Raw genomic sequence first — 17332 nt, 5'->3', positions numbered from 1 at the left:
ACTGCTTTAAATTCAGCAGGATTTTTTCTTCTTTTCCCATGAGTTTTTATTCACATCCTGATAACATCAGTAGAGGCAGATCTGCCAGAATAAGTCATCGCTGCAGCTCCCTCCAGGGAGGAAAGACAATGTGTCCTCCCATCTTTGTCTTTTTCAACAGAAAAAAAAAAAATAACAATAGCCAAATCCACAAAGAAAGATCAAGATTAAAATGTTCCGCGGCTTCTAAACACCCCCATTCAAATTCCGGGTAATCGGCCGCATTGTGCCTCCCCTCCGAGAGGCTGGGGCTGGCGGATGCAGTTCAGAATCATTTGTGACATATGAGTGCTTGTGATTAGATTTTTAATAAACCGTTTTGATTCTGTTTCCTGGGCTTTCATAGATGTTTGAACGTGGCTGGTGAGGACCTGAAAAGGATCCAGGTAATATCATTGTGGGGGACACACTCTTAATTCCTTTGATATACTTTGTCAAAGGTGATAGCTGTAGATACAGGCTGGAACTCGGGGGGGTGAGTGCGCTGTTGAACTTAATTGGTTCCATTTGTCACTCAGAAGTGACTCTGTGGCACTTCTGTCTATGCATCACCTCCTAACCTGCCGATCTGACCCATCGTGCCCACGGTTTGGGAAGGAAGCCAGCTTTGGCTTCCAAGGGAGATGTCTCGAGCAGAGTTCACATCCAAGAGTGGGCTTAGCACACAGCTCAAAGCCCATCACCGAGCATCTGGGTGGTCTCTGGCTGGGCCGCTACCACCTGAGAAGCAGCTCATCCATGAAGGAGCCTGTGTCATCCAGATATCCGGCATTGCATCTTCCAGTGCCTCCGTTCTTCCACATCTGACGCTGGGCAGCTGGGTATCAGGAGAAAGGATGGGCTGATTCGTTCCAGTTCATGGACCCTGAGGCCCTTCTCCACGCAACCAGCCGGACTGTGGCTGAGCTCCAGGCTCTGCTGAGAAAAATAGAAATCCTGGGAAGTAGAATCATTATAATGAACCATTTGGAGGAAAAGCATGCCTCTCTCAATTAAGCCCAAAGGAGGCCCAGGCCAGCATCTTTTTATGCACGCATACCTGGGCCTAGTCCGGGAAGAAACCAGAATTGGCTATTTGCAGGGCATCCAAAGACAACATTGTCTGCACCAAGAATCTTTTGCCAATGACCATTTTTGTATGTCAAAGAGCAGCAAGAGCTGTTCTTTATGGGGATTGGCAAGGTATTTGCTTAGACTTGGCCTGTTGAGATTTGAGCTATTTGCAAGAGTTGATCTCAAAACATCAGGCCTGATACGAAAGGCAGTGAGTCACTGAGCTCCTCTAACCCAGCATGTTACAGGGAGAAGGAAGAAGGATGGGCCTGGAGAGACTGAGTCAGCTGCAGGGAAGGCACTAAATATAACCAGACTGGATCCGTCCTGGCCCTTCTCCATGCAACCAGACTTTTGCTAAGCACCTACTATGTGCCAGGGCCCAAAGGGTGCTGAGATGAACAAGCCCACCATGTCCTCTGCTTAGGGGAGACTGACCACTGTGACACTGCACCTAGGGGAAAATTGCAACCATAACACTTTCCAGAGGACAATGACATGGAAAATGTTGCAACTCTCATTTCCAGAGAGGCAAGTAACCAGGAAAAGGCTTTCCACATCCCTCAGCAGAGCCCGTGAATAAGAAGGGAAAGGACAGGAAATGGAGGGATGAGGACAGAACCCTGGGAAAGGGAGGCATAGGGAGTGCTGGGGGACAGTCTCAGTCATCTGGAGGTGCCTTCATTCATTCATTTGTTCCCCAAGCATGTGTCGGGCACTCACGGTCTGCCTGGGTCTGGAATCAGCCAGATAAAACCTTCCAACCCCACCAACCACTAGAGGAGAGGAAATGACCTGCGATGTGATAGCTATGGCCCAGTGCAGTGTCCATGCTAAGAAGGGTAGGGACTGTGAGAGTGTTTGAGAGGGGCCTCAGCCTGACGTGAGGACCAGGGCAGGCTTTCCAGGAGAGGTGCCTGTGCTGCCACCATGACAACTCCTGGAAGGATGTTCCCTTGTGTCTCACCATAGGAAGCTGGGGAAGCCAGAAGTGTCTGGGCAAGTCGAGGGGAGGGTCTGCTCCCCACCCACCCATCCACTCATTTATTCATCCATCCCCCCACACATCCACCATCTATTCATCCATCCATCCACCCACCCATCCACCATCCATTCATCCATCCATCCATCCATCCATCCATCCAATGTGTCCACTCAATCATCCATCCATTCATCCATTCACCATCCATCGATTCATCCATTTGTCCATCCACCCACCCATCCACCATCTATCCATCCATCCACTCACCCATCTATCCACCCATCCATCCACCATCTATCCATCCAGCCAGCCACCCATCCATCCATCCACCCACTCACCCATCCATTCTTCCATGCATCCATCCATCCATCCATCCATCCATGCATCCACTCAATCATCCATCCATTCATCCATTCACCTTCCATCCATTCTTCCATTTTTCCATCCACCCATCCATCCACCCACTCATGCATCCATCCACCCATTCATCCATTCATCATCCATCCATACATCCATTTGTCCATCCACCCACCAATCCACCATCTATCCATCCATCTACCCACCCATCCATCCATCCACCCACTCACCCACCCATCCCTCCATCCATCCACCCATCCATCCATCCACCCACCCATCCATCCATCCATCCACCCACTCATCCATCCATCCACCCACTCACCCACCCACCCATCCATCCATCCACCCATCCATCCATCCACCCACTCACCCATCCATCCACTCACTCACCCACCCATCCATCCATCCATCCACCCATCCATCCATCCATCCACCCACTCACCCATCCATCCTTCCATGCATCCATCCATCCACCCATCCATCCATCCATTCATGGAAACATTCAGTGAGCCCCGACTGAACACTGATCCTGGTGAGGTCCTTGAAGAGCTTCAGTTGCTATTGGCTGCCATCATCAATTAGAGGAGAGTGAGCAGGGCAGGGCAAGCCAGGGTGCATGATGCTGGTCCTGACAGTGTGAAAGGAGTCAGGTGGACAGCCAGTGCCCACTGCCCAGCCCATCTGCCCTTTCTGGTTTTGCAAACTTGGGCCAATTACTTAACTCTTCTGTACCTCCATTCCCTCATTGACAAATGTGGATATAAGGGTGGCTACCCCTGGGGGAGACATGAGCATCCAGTGACTCAGTGGTGAGTCTCAGCACCTGTGGGCCTCAGCTCTGCATAGCGCTGGCCTCTCCAGAGAATAAGCTAGTGAGAAGACTCTGAGCTGCTCCTGCTCAAATGTGTCTGGTCCTCCTAAGGTCCATCTGGAAGTCACTCCCCAGGTGCAGCCTGCACATTTGAGAGGGTTTGAGGGTGGCCAGGCCATGAGCCTCTACACAGCTCTTACTGAGATCATGCACAACCCCCCAGGAACCAACCAAAGGGGGAGAGCTGGGGGAGAGACTCCAGGAGTCCTTGGTAGGCTCCTCGGCCTGGCATTCAGCCGCCACATTTGGGGGCTTTTCTCCAACAAAGGAAAGTTCTGGGCTTGCCCCAAAGGCCCTGCTTCCCTTGGCTCCAGGGCGCAAGCCAGCTATTTTAGGGAACCCCCACCCCCAGCTGCATCAGCTCAAGCCATCATGAAGAATTCCTCCCGCATCTGCTGTGGTGTGCCACATTCACAAGCTCTGCAGTGTGTCACCATCTAAGTGGCCAGAGAAAGGTTATGACTGTGACACTTCCCAGGGCCTCGTGTCACTTCACAGAGAAACCGCTTCCTGTGGGCGACCTGGGCTCCAGCCTCACCCCGGGCAAGGACGTTGCCACGAGCCTTTGGTTTGGGGCTGTTGGGCTTTTTTTCTTCTAATCTTTGCTATGCTCAAAAACCAAACCAAAACAAAAGTATCTCACTTGAGAATGTCACAGCCAAGTCTGCGGTAACGTGCAAGCTTCAGGCTCAGAGGCTCCTCCTGCTCTTGACCCAACTTAAATCAAATTCAGGTTTGAACACCTGTTAGAGCTGTTAATGTCTGAACTGTGGCAGCCTGTTCTGGGTGGAGAAGCTGCTGCTCTGGCATAGCTGCCCCGGATCCCACCCTCCTCTAGAGCCTGAGCCAGCGCCACGGACCGGGTTCTGGGCCCAGCATAAGGAGCGGGGACTGGTGCGGGGCCTGCTGCGGGGCAGGGTGGGGAGTGGGCGTGAGGCAGAGCCTGCGGGCTCAGGGAATGACTTACCGGCTAGCGGGGCTTGGGGGACTTTGCACCAATGGCCTTAACCCGTCCAGATTGCCTGGATGTTATCACAGCAGCAGCTTGGGCATCAAACTTTCACCACCGCAGGACCAGGACGTGGACGCTTCCACCTCGTAAGAAGCAGGATACCCAGTGGGGCGGGGCTGAGCTCAGCACACACAAAAGGCTCCTCAGAGCTGGGGTTTCTTGGGAGCATGGGGGTTAGGGGAGCCTGCTTCTGCATGCGAGCTCCACAGGACAGTCTCGGTCCCCCCTCTGCAGTGCCGGCAGCAGAGGGCAGCAGTGCCGGCGGCAAATGGCAACAATGCCAGAGTATTTGCACCCAGAGTCTCCTTAGAGCCCCTAGATTCCTTGAGGTCGGACATCGCCATGCCCTGGAGAAACAGTGAGGGTCCCGCCCCAGCGTGCCTTTGCGGGGACCCACATCTGGGCAAGCAGACACCATGGCGACTCCAGACATCTCCTCGGGGTGCCAGGGGGCTCAGGGGGACGTCCCAGGCCGTCGTTGCGGACATTTCTCAGCAGGTTCAGGCTCGGTCCCCCACATCCTTGCTTTGACCCAGTCGTCTACACAGCTGTGGAAGTCCGTCTCTGTGCTTATGAAAAATGCCCCTGCAAGGCCACAGAACCGGGCCTGGTCAACCTGGCATGACAGACGTGACCACTCCTGGGGTCCCTCCCTGCAGGCAGGACAGATGCGGGACCTGGGGCTTCTCTCCTGGGGGTGCTGGGCGAGCGGGGCTGGGGCATCAGTTCCAGCAGCCTGGCCCCGTGAGGCAAACCCACTCCAGCCTGCACCTCCGTGAGAAAAACAGCAGGGATTGCAGCCAGGAAGGAGCCCAGCCAACGCGTGCTGCCCTCCCTGCCGTCCCCACAGGGACACATGGCCGGGCCTGGGACGTCCTGCCTGAAAGCTTCCACAGGAAGAGGACGGAGCAGGGAACAGACCCTGCGCAGGCTGCTGGCATTGACCAGAGCCAACCAAAGCCAACTGGAGTCAACCATGCTGCTTCCACTTGGAGCTCGGGGTGCAGCTCGGCCTGCTTAGGTGTCCTCCTGGGGGCTTGCTGAGTGGGAAAGTGACTGCCACTTTACATGGAGGTCCCCATGCCCTCCCAAAGGGAGTATTGTATAAGGCCAGCACCAGGCAAACCCCTCAGGAGGGCCAGGACCGGATCCCGGGATCCCAGCCGCTGACCGCCAAGGGCCAGGGCCGGCTTTTCATGCTGCTGCTGCCTCCACCCCTGCCCCGAAACCAGCATATCCTCATCAACACAAGACCCTTCTCTGCCCTGCTCTGGGGTCCCCAGATCAAAGCCAGCAGAGCCAGGCAAAGGCACCCAGGGTGCCCCCTTGGCAAAGAGCATTGCACTTGACCATAGTGCAGGATCCGTTTAAAAATGACACCTGTGAGCTGGGATCCCCGTTACAGAAATATGGTTTATACACAGCTTTTCAGAGGTGAAACCTCTTATACCTAAGCTGCTCCCAACACGTGTGGCAGGGACGGAGGCTCCCTGGACATGTGTGCCCCCAGAGGAAGGTCCAGGCCACCTAGCAGCTGGCCTGGGTCGGTGAGGAAGGCCCCTGAGGCTCAGCCCAGGGCCCTCTGTGTGACTGTGGGCTTTCTCCTGGGGGCCCCGTGCACATCTGAGACCTTCTGCAATGGGGAGGGGGAGCTCTGCAAGCGGCGGCAGAAGCATTCTCTAAGGCAGAGCGCACGGCGTAGCCTGTTCACTGGGTGCCCCTCTCCTACTCACTGCGAGGGCTGCTTTGTCCCTTCGGGGGTCCTGAGGACCCCACTAAAGGCTTCCCAAAGAGCCAGAGGTGCCTGCACTTCTTGCTTATCTGAAAGAACCAGGGAAGGCCTCATTCTGAAGAGCAGGTGAGCAGGAGCAGCCAGGCGGGGGAGCTGCAGGCCCCCAAGCCACCAGGCCCCCAAGCCCAAAGTGGCCACCACAGGCACACAGCAGAGAACCTTCAGTGTCCAGGCAGAGCTGAGCACAGGGGTCCTCCAGGATGTCTTCAGCAGGTGCCGAAGGCCAGCTCCCAGTTCCTCAGAGCCCACCACGCCTGCGTGTAGCCGCAGCCTCCAAGCAGCTGGAAAGCAGAAAAGAGGCTTTCTAGTTCCAAAGGGGGACACCAAGGCAGGACCCCAGACAACCCCCACATTGTCATGATGAGGACGGTGGGAGATCGGGGTTGGGAGTGTCTGTGTGACTCAGAGGTCAGTCTCTGAAACATCCTGGAGGGAGGGGGCCACCAAGTCCCGCTGGTACTCCCCCCAGGACATGGTGCTCCCCACTGTGTCCACCCCACCGGCTGCCGGGCCTGAGGTTTCCGCAGACCCTGCTCCTTCCACGCACTGCCAATCACCTCTAGGTGTTCCATGTTTCATGAGCCTGTGTTTCAACCCTTCATTTCACTAAAGCTGCAACAGCGTGGGTCTGAGTCACCAGCATGCGCCTTTATTTCTGACAGTCAGGGCCGCAGCCCATGGCTAACAAGTCAAACCTCAGAGGTGCCACGATGGACGAGCCACATGCCAAGGAGGAAGCCCAGCCCCCAACACCCCCAGGCTGCTGGGAGAGCAGTGGCAGGGCCGAGTTTGGGGACACACCAGGGGCACGCTGTGTGCAGTTTGCAGAAAGGGGCAGGGACCACTCCTGCGGCAGGTGGCATGGCACAGCCTCGAGGCCCGGGCTTGTGTGGCCCCTGTCCACCACTGGTGTGAGATCAGGGTGTGTAAGTCCCACCCCAGGGGACCTTGAGGGGCTTGGGAGCTGTGCACGGTCAGATGGAAACTCTTCTTTGCTTCTCTGTCTCAACCAGAGTTTTCTTCAGTGTTCATAGATGCTGCTGGGAGGTCGCTGCCTGCCCAAGTGGAGACCCCGCCCAAAGAATAAAGAAAATAGGAATAGGAAGGAAGGGGAGGAGGGAACGAAGGCGAGAAAGAGAACTAAGAGGAAATTCCATAGCAGAGATGGCAGAGCTCTGGAACCTGGGCTGTGTGCTGGCTGCCGAGGGCCATGCACTCCCTCAGAGTTCCCCGGCATGTGGGGTCTGGGTGCTTTGGGGGAGATGGTCAGTGCACCCCGGGAGCGCCACAGCATCCCAGTGTCTGGGTGTTTAGGGGGAGATAATCTGTGAGCCTCCATGTTTGCAGGGCATCTGGGTGTCTGGAGCTTTTAGAGGGAGAGGGTCTCTTAAACCCTGAGCTTCCACATGGCATTTGGGTGGCTCTGTGAATTCTGGTCTGTGGCTTTCACTAGGTTTTCACAAGAGGCTACAAAGTGTGGAATTTGGTGACTCTTTTTCCAGCGTGTTGCATTCCTCAGATCTGCCCAGCACTGACACAGAGCAGAGCCCCCCAGGCATAGACTCCACATGTCCTGGGCCCTCCTCTGCCATGAGAGTCCCTCCGGGCCACAAGCATCCGAATTCTGGGCCATGTTCTTGGGGCTCTCTGAGACCCTGGGACCCTGGTCCTCATCTCTCCCCCAGCATGCCCCACGGCCTGAGAACCATCCAGTGAGACCACAGTCAGGCAGGAGCTAAGAGCCACCGCCCCTCCAGCTTCTTCCAGGGACAAACCCCAGACAGCCCACCCTTGCTCCCTGTCTCTCTGTGGGCTTAGGCGAGAGGCTGGCTTCCGTCTTGGAGGAATGGCTGCCAAGAGTTGCCTGTTTCTTCAAGCAGCAGCCTCTCTCTCTCTCTCTCTCTCTCTCTCTCTCTCTCTCCCCCTCACCCTCACCCTTCCCCCACCCAACCCTCCCATCCTCCATCCTTTCCTCTCCTCCCACCTCCCTCTCAGCCTAAGCAGGTGGGCCCCAGGCCTGCTGACCGCCGGCCAGGCCTCCCGTGTCCCTGGCCATGGTGTGGCCCCATCCCACCAGCCACATTTCTCATTAGCACTGGGTCCCATCACCACCCAGCCCCCCATTGGGCATCAGGACAGGGATTTATGAGCTCATCCAGGCTCTGTGTTCACACCGGACTGAGGTATTTCCAGAACACCTTTCCCCCACTTCCTTGCATCACAAGAATGGGCTGTTCTGTTTCAGCTACTCGTGGACACCATCAATTGTGACCATTGTGTGCGTGCACGTGTGCGCATGTGCCTATGACAGGGCTCCACAGCCAGGGCTTCTTACTCCGAATCAGCGCATGGGTCCTTAAAGAAGGGGGTCAGGGTAAGGAGACCCTCCCCCCGGTTCGCGCCAGCTCCTGGCTGTCAGAGGTGGACTCCATACCATGGGCTTCTGGGGAGCCTCGTGGCAGCAGCAGGAGGTGGGACCGAGGGGGCAGCGTCCCAGGGCTCCACTCCTCCCTGCACGCTCAGAATCCACTAGGCAAGCTGATGATGGACGCCGCAGCGTTCCCACCTGCACGCACACCCTGGATGGGGCCAGCGGCTGGCCGTGCCCACTGAACATGGAGGACCAGTCCAGCAGAGAGCCCACAAATTAGAAGTGCAGGAAACCTCAAATTATATGCAAAAAAAGTAAAGGTTAAGAGAAATTTTCCTTCACTTCACTTCGTAGCTCAGCATTTCTGATGGGGTTGATTTATGAGCTGGGGGAGCTGCTAGGTGCTGGGGAGTGGGAGAGAATGGGCAGGAGGGCAGTTTCCTTTGGAAGTCCTAGGACTCCTGAGGCTCAGCCCCAAACAGCCCAAAGCCAGGCTTTTAAGTAGCGATCAGGCAGGCAACTGGATTCCAGATCTGGAGAGAGACACAGCCCAATGGCCACGGTGGCCTCCAGGCCACTGCCTGCTAAAGCTAAGCTGGCCATGTGGAGACATGTGGACTGGGCCACTACTTCCCTCTGTGGCTCCCTCCTGCGTTCATTGATCACATGTAAATAGAAGCGAGCAGTGAGCCCGGGTAGGTCACTGTGCATGCGTCCGTTCATTCGTCTACCCACTTCTCATCTGTACTGGCCTCCTATGTTACGGAGAACATCCCAGGACTCAGGCCCGCCCGAGAGGTTCCCAGAGGGCCTTGGAGGTGTCAGGGCTAGAAGACTTTACACCAAAACAGGCCCGGCTCCCAGACGTGGCCGGATGTAGCATACGCCCAGGCTGGAAAGGCTGGGCTCACGCCCTAGGGCAGGCAGAGGCATCGCCTTTGGCACAGATCCTGGCGCTGGCCCCACCTGGTACAGTAAGGAGCCTGTGTTCAGGTGTACATGGCTGTGACCTTTGACACCATCTCCCTCTGAGCATTCCTGTTGCCAATGTTTCTTCCACAGATCCCTGATCTCCAGGAGCACCCAGAGCCCAGGAAAGCCCCGGTCAGATGCAACATGGGCAGCCTGAGGGCCACCAAGCTAGGGAGGGGTGGCCTCTCTCTGTCCTTGTGGGTGCCGACAAGTCTCACGCCAAGGGAAGCAGGGACCGGGACCTAGGACTGCCCAGGCCTGCTCTGTGGATTCCAGAGCACATGAAATCCTGCGACCCCCAGAACAGGGCGTGGGGGCCCTCCCTCTGGTCCTTGAGTCGGCCCTGGAGAGCACACGGGGCGGCCATGGCACAGTTCTGGAGTCCAGCAGCCTGGGCTGGGAGCTGGCCCTGTCTCCAGGGGCCTCCATTTTCTCCTCTACAAAATGTACTGTGGGGCAGCAACACAGTATCCACCTCACAGGCCCGCGGCACTGAGCGAGGGGTCTCGACAGCACCCAGTGTGGCCCCGAGTGCACAGAGACCCTGGGGAGGAAGGCGAGAGAGGACAGGAGAGGCGGCAGGAGGAGGCAGCGGTCGGGGCAACACCTGCCCTTTCTGGAATCAGAGACAGCACAGGCCCAAGAAGCCAGGCCTGAGGCTCCACCTGCCAGAACCACAACCCGGGGCCACTTCAGGAGCATTTCTCTGGTCTGAGGCAGAAAAGCAGTGGCTTCTGAAGTTCTGTCCAAGCTCGTGCTCCACCTCCTCCCTCCTTCAGGAGTTCCCAGATGGGTCCAGCAGGATCCCCACAGGGCTGGACCCTCGATGCTGGGACAGGCAGCCAGACGTGGTCAGGCATCTCAGGGGAGATCCTACACCTGACTCTGATAGCAGACACAGGCCTGGCCTTCCCAGCACACCCTCTCCCGGCGCACCTCTCCCAATTCATCCCTCCCAACACACCCCTCCCAACTCACCCCTCCCAACTCACCCCTCCCAACTCATCCCTCCCAACACACCCCTTCCAGTGCATCCCTCCCAATTCATCCCTCCCAATTCATCCCTCCCAACACACCCCTTCCAGTGCATCCCTCCCAATTCATCCCTCCCAATTCATCCCTCCCAACACACCCCTCCCAACTCACCCCTCCCAACACACCCCTTCCAGTGCATCCCTCCCAATTCATCCCTCCCAACATACCCCTCCCAACTCACCCCTCCCAACTCATCCCTCCCAACGCACCCTTCCAGGTGCACCCTCCCCCAGCACACTCCCTCCTGGTACACCCCTCCCAACTCACCCCTCCCAACACACCCCTTCCAGTGCATCCCTCCCAATTCATCCCTCCCAACATACCCCTCCCAACTCACCCCTCCCAACTCATCCCTCCCAACGCACCCTTCCAGGTGCACCCTCCCCCAGCACACTCCCTCCGGGTACACCCCTCCCAACTCATCCCTCCCAATACACCCCTTCCAGTGCATCCCTCCCAATTCATCCCTCCCAACACACCCCTCCCAACTCATCCCTCCCAACACACCCCTTCCAGTGCATCCCTCCCAATTCATCCCTCCCAACACACCCCTCCCAACTCATCCCTCCCAACACACCCCTTCCAGTGCATCCCTCCCAATTCATCCCTCCCAACACACCCCTCCCAACTCATCCCTCCCAACACACCCCTTCCAGTGCATCCCTCCCAATTCATCCCTCCCAACATACCCCTCCCAACTCACCCCTCCCAACTCATCCCTCCCAACGCACCCTTCCAGGTGCACCCTCCCCCAGCACACTCCCTCCTGGTACACCCCTCCCAACTCATCCCTCCCAACACACCCCTCCCAACTCATCCCTCCCAACACACCCCTTCCAGTGCATCCCTCCCAATTCATCCCTCCCAACACACCCCTCCCAACTCACCCCTCCCAACACACCCCTTCCAGTGCATCCCTCCCAATTCATCCCTCCCAACACACCCCTCCCAACTCACCCCTCCCAACACACCCCTTCCAGTGCATCCCTCCCAATTCATCCCTCCCAACACACCCCTCCCAACTCATCCCTCCCAACACACCCCTTCCAGTGCATCCCTCCCAATTCATCCCTCCCAACACACCCCTCCCAACTCATCCCTCCCAACACACCCCTTCCAGTGCATCCCTCCCAATTCATCCCTCCCAACACACCCCTCCCAACTCATCCCTCCCAACACACCCCTTCCAGTGCATCCCTCCCAATTCATCCCTCCCAACATACCCCTCCCAACTCACCCCTCCCAACTCATCCCTCCCAACGCACCCTTCCAGGTGCACCCTCCCCCAGCACACTCCCTCCTGGTACACCCCTCCCTATTCATCCCTCCCAACACACCCCTCCCAACTCACCCCTCCTAACACACCCCTCCCAACACATCCCTCCCAACATACCCCTCCCAGTGCAATCCCTCACTGGGCACCCCCTCCCAACACACCCCTCCCAACACACTCATCCCAACACAGCCCTCCCAACACACCCATCCTGGCGCAGCCCCTCCCAACATACCCCACCCAACACACCTCTCCCAACACACCCCTCCCAGCGTACCCCTCCCAACACACCCCTCCCAGTACACCCCTCCCAACACACTCCTCCCAACACACCCTTCCCAGTGCACCCCCTCCAGACGCACCCCCATCCAACACACCCCTCCCAGCGTACCCCTCCCAACACACCCCTCCCAGTACACCCCTCCCAACACACCCCTCCCAATACACCCCTCCCAGCGCACCCCTCCCAACACACCCCCTCCCAACACACCCCTCCCAGTGCAATCCCTCACCATGCACCCTCTCCCAACACACCCCTCCCAACACACCCCTCCCAGTGCAATCCCTCACCATGCACCCTCTCCCAACACACCCCTCCCAACACACCCCTCCCAACACACTCATCCCAACACAGCCCTCCCAGTGCACCCCCTCCCGGCACACCCCTCCCAACACACCCCTCCTGGTGCATGTCCTTCCAGCACCCCCTCCCAGCACACTTGTCACTGGTTCAGGGCCCTTAGACCAGGGCTCGTCCTGGCTCTCCTGGAGGAAGGGTCAGCGCCCACCTGGCCCCCCTCAGAGACACCCCTCTGTAGAAGGAAGGAGTTAACCAAGCCCTCCTCAGTCACCCCAGGCAGGTGTAACTCCCACCCTGTGACCATCCAATTGGTCAGGGGTTGGGGCCCAGGCCTCCCGGGGACGAGGAGAAATGCCCAGGAAATGAGAGTGACAAGGGAGGAGAGGCTGTCAGGGAGGGGACCCCACCAGCAGGGCAGCAAAGTCTGGGCGCACACTCAGGACCAGGACCCCTGGGGGAGCTGTTGCCTCCGGTCTCCAGGCCTCTGCACCCGAGAGGGTCAGGGACAGACCGGACGCTCCAGAACACTGTCCCATGTGGGTGGGAAACCAGCCGTGTCCCTGTTCAGACACGTTTGAGAGAGCCAGAGATGTTTACCCTGGCACGGGAGGGTTAGGACTTAGGCCGCATGCAAATACCTGCAGGGCCGTCATCTGGAAAAGAGAGGCTTATTCTGCAAGGTGAGGGGGGCATTGCAAGAAAGGAGAGCCTATGCCCCAAAAAACAATTCCCGGTGACTCGATGCATTCAACAATACACCGGCGGCCTGGGAGCGCAGTGGGCGGCTGCTCCACAGAGCACGGTGGTGTGTGTCCGGAGACTGGCTGTCCCAGGGCACAGGTGGGTCCCTGGACCTGCAGCCATCAGTGGCCGGATCACAGGCATTGAGGAGGCCTCAGATGTGGGGTTGGATGGAAGGGGCCAGGGTTCTCCTCCAGACACAGAACCCACGTTTTTGAGAGGGAACTGGCCATCGCTTCAATGTCCTCCTGCGGCGTCAGCCTTCTGCTCACTGAAGGCTTCTCGCCCCGTTCCCCCAGGACAAGCAGACATACATGGACACACACACACACATACACACACAGGTGCACCCACACACATGCACACACACCCACACACCTGTGCACACATGCAGGCACACGCCCACACACAAGCACACACCCAGACACATGCGCGCCTGTAAGGCGAGGGGCTTGGGAGCACTTAAAATAGTGGTTGGTCAGCCAGCCAGGGACACAGATTGTTTTTCCAGGGATTTCCCGGGGAAATGGACCCCAAGGCCTGGAAGTCAAAGTGAAGCCAATACTCCTTTTTTTTTTTTTTTTTGAAACAGAGTCTCTCATTCTGTTACCCAGGCTGGTATGCAGTGGCACAATCTCGGCTCACTATAGCCACTGCCTCCTGGGTACGAGTGATTCTTGCGTCTCAGCCTCCCAAGTAGCTGCACACCACCATGCCCAGCTAACTTTTGTATTTTTAGTAGAGACAGGGTTTCCCCATGTTGGCCAGGCTGGTCTTGAACTCCTGACCTCAGGTGATCCGCCCGCCTCGGCCGCTCAAAGTGCTGGGATTACAGGCGTGAGCCACCACGCCCGACGGAGGCCAACACTCTCGAGTCAACAACCAGGCCCCAGGAGAAGCCCATGCCATGGCTGTGGTCACTCACAGCGTCATTTATCTTCTCCCCAGCCCCTGCACCGTCTATGAGGAGAGAAAGCCCAAAAGAGACCCATACTGAGAGGGAGAGCTACAGAGACAGACAGAGAAGCAGAGCAGGGGAGAGAGAGAGGGAGAGACCGGCACCCAGGCCCCTACCTATACAGGGGCTGTGAGTCCCCTGCCCCATAGTGACCTCCAGCCTAGACCTGGCCAGTGATGAGGTGGGACGGGGCCCTGTGGGTCTTGGCCAGCCCAGCCTCACTCCCTCCCTGTGGCAGAGGAAGATGGCAGGGCTGCCGACCACAGCTCTGGCTTGGCGAGCCTTTCCAGCCGTTTCCTGATGCGCACCAGCAGTCAGGGTGGGAAGTGAGAGGGCCCTGAGAGGTCTCTGTGCCTGGGGAGGGGCCTCACCACGTGGGCTGGTGGCCCTGGGTCTGCACCTACAGGATGGGAAGCCTGCCTTCCCAGTGGCGACCAGCCGCTTGTGGCCTCCTCCCTTCCATGCCATGCCCCTGCCACTCCTGTCCTGGCAAGAGATGGGGTGCGGTGGGGCGGGCTGCTGAGTCTGTGGTTCTTGGATTGGGCTGGCCCTGGACTTGGGCAGGACAGGCAGTGACCTCCGTGGACAGCGTGAGGGCCCTTCCTGCAGCCCCTTAGGAAACAGGACCTCAAATGTCAGGGGATTTGCAGTCCTGCTTAGGGCAGAGCTGTCTCTGCAGAAGCTGGTAACACAGAGAGAATCTCCCTGGGAACCTGCCCTGAGTCCTGAGCAGCAGGGTGGCCACAGACTCCCCACCAAAGCGAGGCTTGAGCCAACCGGGACCCAGAACAGGGGGAAGGTGTTGGCTGAGTCCATATGTTGGGTGCATTAGGAGTGAGTCCTGCCTCTCGGGAAGTGGCCTGAGCCCCATCAGCTGGTCCCTGGGCTCAGCGGGGGATGCACTCAGGAGCACGTACTCCTGGCTGCACCAGTGGAGTGCTGTGGCCCAGGTACTCCAGCTTTGAGGACAAAAGTCCGGGTCCCAGGTGGGAGGGCACGGCCCGCCCTGGGTGAGTGCCAGCCCTCAGCCCACAGGCATTGTGTGCAATGTGCTGTGACATCAGCAGGCCTCAATGGAGAAGTGGACCCATGGGCTGGGGACGGGACTGGGATGCTGCCAGCCCCATGTGGCCGGCTGTGCTCCTGCTAATTCATCATTTGTATTTTGAGCGTTCCCCCGCCACCAATGTTTTCCTCGGGTGCCAGCCTCTAGCCTAGTTATGCTTCTTGGATCCACGTCCTCTCTGGACCACAGGCCCATCTACAGTTCCGAGTGGACAGGACTCACGGCCAACCCCGGGCAGAGAAGGGGCCTGGCCATTCACTCACACTCACTTGGTGACTGGAGCAACCACAGCCCACGAGCTTGGGAGCGTTTCTGCCACTGCCGTCTCTGAAATAAGACAGCCTTCGAGTGAATCTCCCACTGCCCTGGATGGAGCCAGAAGGGCTCCAGGGGCAGGCATGGCTGTGTGTGATAGGGGGACCCAGGAGCACCCCCCTCTGCCCTGGCCGACTGCCCACCCTGCACCCCAATCTGTCTTACCCAGCACCTCTGGAAACCCTTAGTCGGGAACCCCAGCTTGGTAGAGGATGTCAGCGAGGAGACTGAGAGTAAGTGGAAGCGAAAGGAGATTCGAGGCCCTCTCCCCGTCTCTGCTTTGCTCTGGGGGCAACTTTCCCTGGAAGCCACACACAGAGGCCGGGGCACGTGGACAACACGCTTCCCCATTGATTGGTGCTGACGTTGAACTTTTCAAAAGAATCCCAGCACCAGGCCTGAGATGGCCAGGAACCCGGGAGAGTGCATGCCAAGCATCTGAGGGTCAGGCACTGGGGTCTCCGGGGCCTGTGCACACGGGAGTGGATGTTCTTGGCCCCAACCTCCTGAGGGTCTGGACCCTGGCAGCTGAGGACAGAGGGTGGGCTGGGGCGCTTCTGTGCCCTGGCAGGCTCCTCAGCTGTCTCTCCCCATCCTTCACATCCCTGCCTCTTTCCGCCTTGCCCAGGCTCCACCTGGCTGTCTCTGGTCCATGTCCTCCCTTTCAGAATTAGGTCCATTCCATTTTGCTCTGGCACGAATGATAAAGTCCCCAAAAAGCAAAAAGTCTCAGAACTGAGGCCCCTCAGCTCACAACCTCTTTCCACACTAGCCCCTAAGGTGTCCCACAGAGCTTGGCCCGAGTGTACCTGCTCAGAGACTTGTCACTCAGAGGACGAGGCTGCCACAGCAGCTCCCATGGGCCCTATGGGGGTGTGGTTTCAGGGCCGATGGGATGCAGATGCACAGGCGGACTCCACAGCACCCTTGTGCACCCCTGAGCTAAGCAGCTGCCTCCTGAAACCTCCGTTTCCTTGTGGACTCTCAGGCCAGGTGGGCCCTTGGTCACTGAGGATGCCCGGGGAACACCTGCACTGTTCACAAAGCACCTGACTCTCTGGTCAGAAGAGGGCAGCTCCCGACCTCAGGTGGGCGGCTCCTCCCCTCTGCCAGGTCCTAGAGTTCACCATGGAGCAGTCAGGAAAACTCCAGAGAATAAGAGGCCCATGGTGCCCAGAGTCAGCTTCCACTGTTTTCACTTGGACAGGTCACTGTCGCATCCTGACTTCCCTGGCTCCTTCTGACTTCCTTATCCATCACCTCTGCCCACCCAGAAACACCTGCTCAGGGATGCACCTGCCCACCAGGACACACCTACCCAAGGACACAGCTGCCCACCAGGACACACCTACCCAAGGACACAGCTGCCCACCTGGACATACCTGTCCAGCAGGACGCACCTGCCCAAGGACACAGCTGCCCACCCACATACACCTATCCAGGAGGATACACCTGCCCAAGGGCACTCCTGCCCACAGAGACATAGCCTTTCTACTTTTGGGACCTGAGTGTGGTGTGTCCCCAGCCCCTGCCCCCTGTCCTTCCTCCTGCCCTGTCTGGGCTGGGCTGCCCAAGAAGCTTGCCCAAGATGCCGCTGGTTTGAATTCAGAACCCAGAGAAGCCACTGGCCAGAGTGGGGGAGACTGGGAGGCCTGCAGCCGCCACCCGTGGTCAGGCTGGTCGAGGTGACACCATCTCTCCACAGTGGACAGCAGGTCAGGTCTCCTCATCAGTGGTCCTCAGAGGAGTAGGGGTAACAGCAAATAAGCAAAGCCCTAGGGGTGGCCACTCTGCCCATTCAGAGGCAACAGCAACAACAAAATAAAGTCAAGTTGGTGTGTGTGGGACTTTGCGGGCGTGGTGAGAACAGCTAGGCGTCTTCACGCTGCTGGGTGTCAAACTGAAACTCTCCAGC

The 17332-nt window shown here is 58.0% G+C and overlaps 1 protein-coding gene across 27 annotated transcripts in view; it reads left to right on the top strand.

Annotated features, from left to right (window-relative positions):
• Positions 1 to 17332, top strand: part of PRDM16 (PR/SET domain 16) — a 366115-nt gene that overhangs the window by 296256 nt on the left and 52527 nt on the right. The window lies entirely within an intron of this gene.

This window comes from Macaca fascicularis, chromosome 1 (assembly GCF_037993035.2).
Source record: "Macaca fascicularis isolate 582-1 chromosome 1, T2T-MFA8v1.1".
NCBI lineage: Eukaryota > Metazoa > Chordata > Mammalia > Primates > Cercopithecidae > Macaca > Macaca fascicularis.
This window is presented reverse-complemented; position numbering and strand designations above follow the sequence as displayed.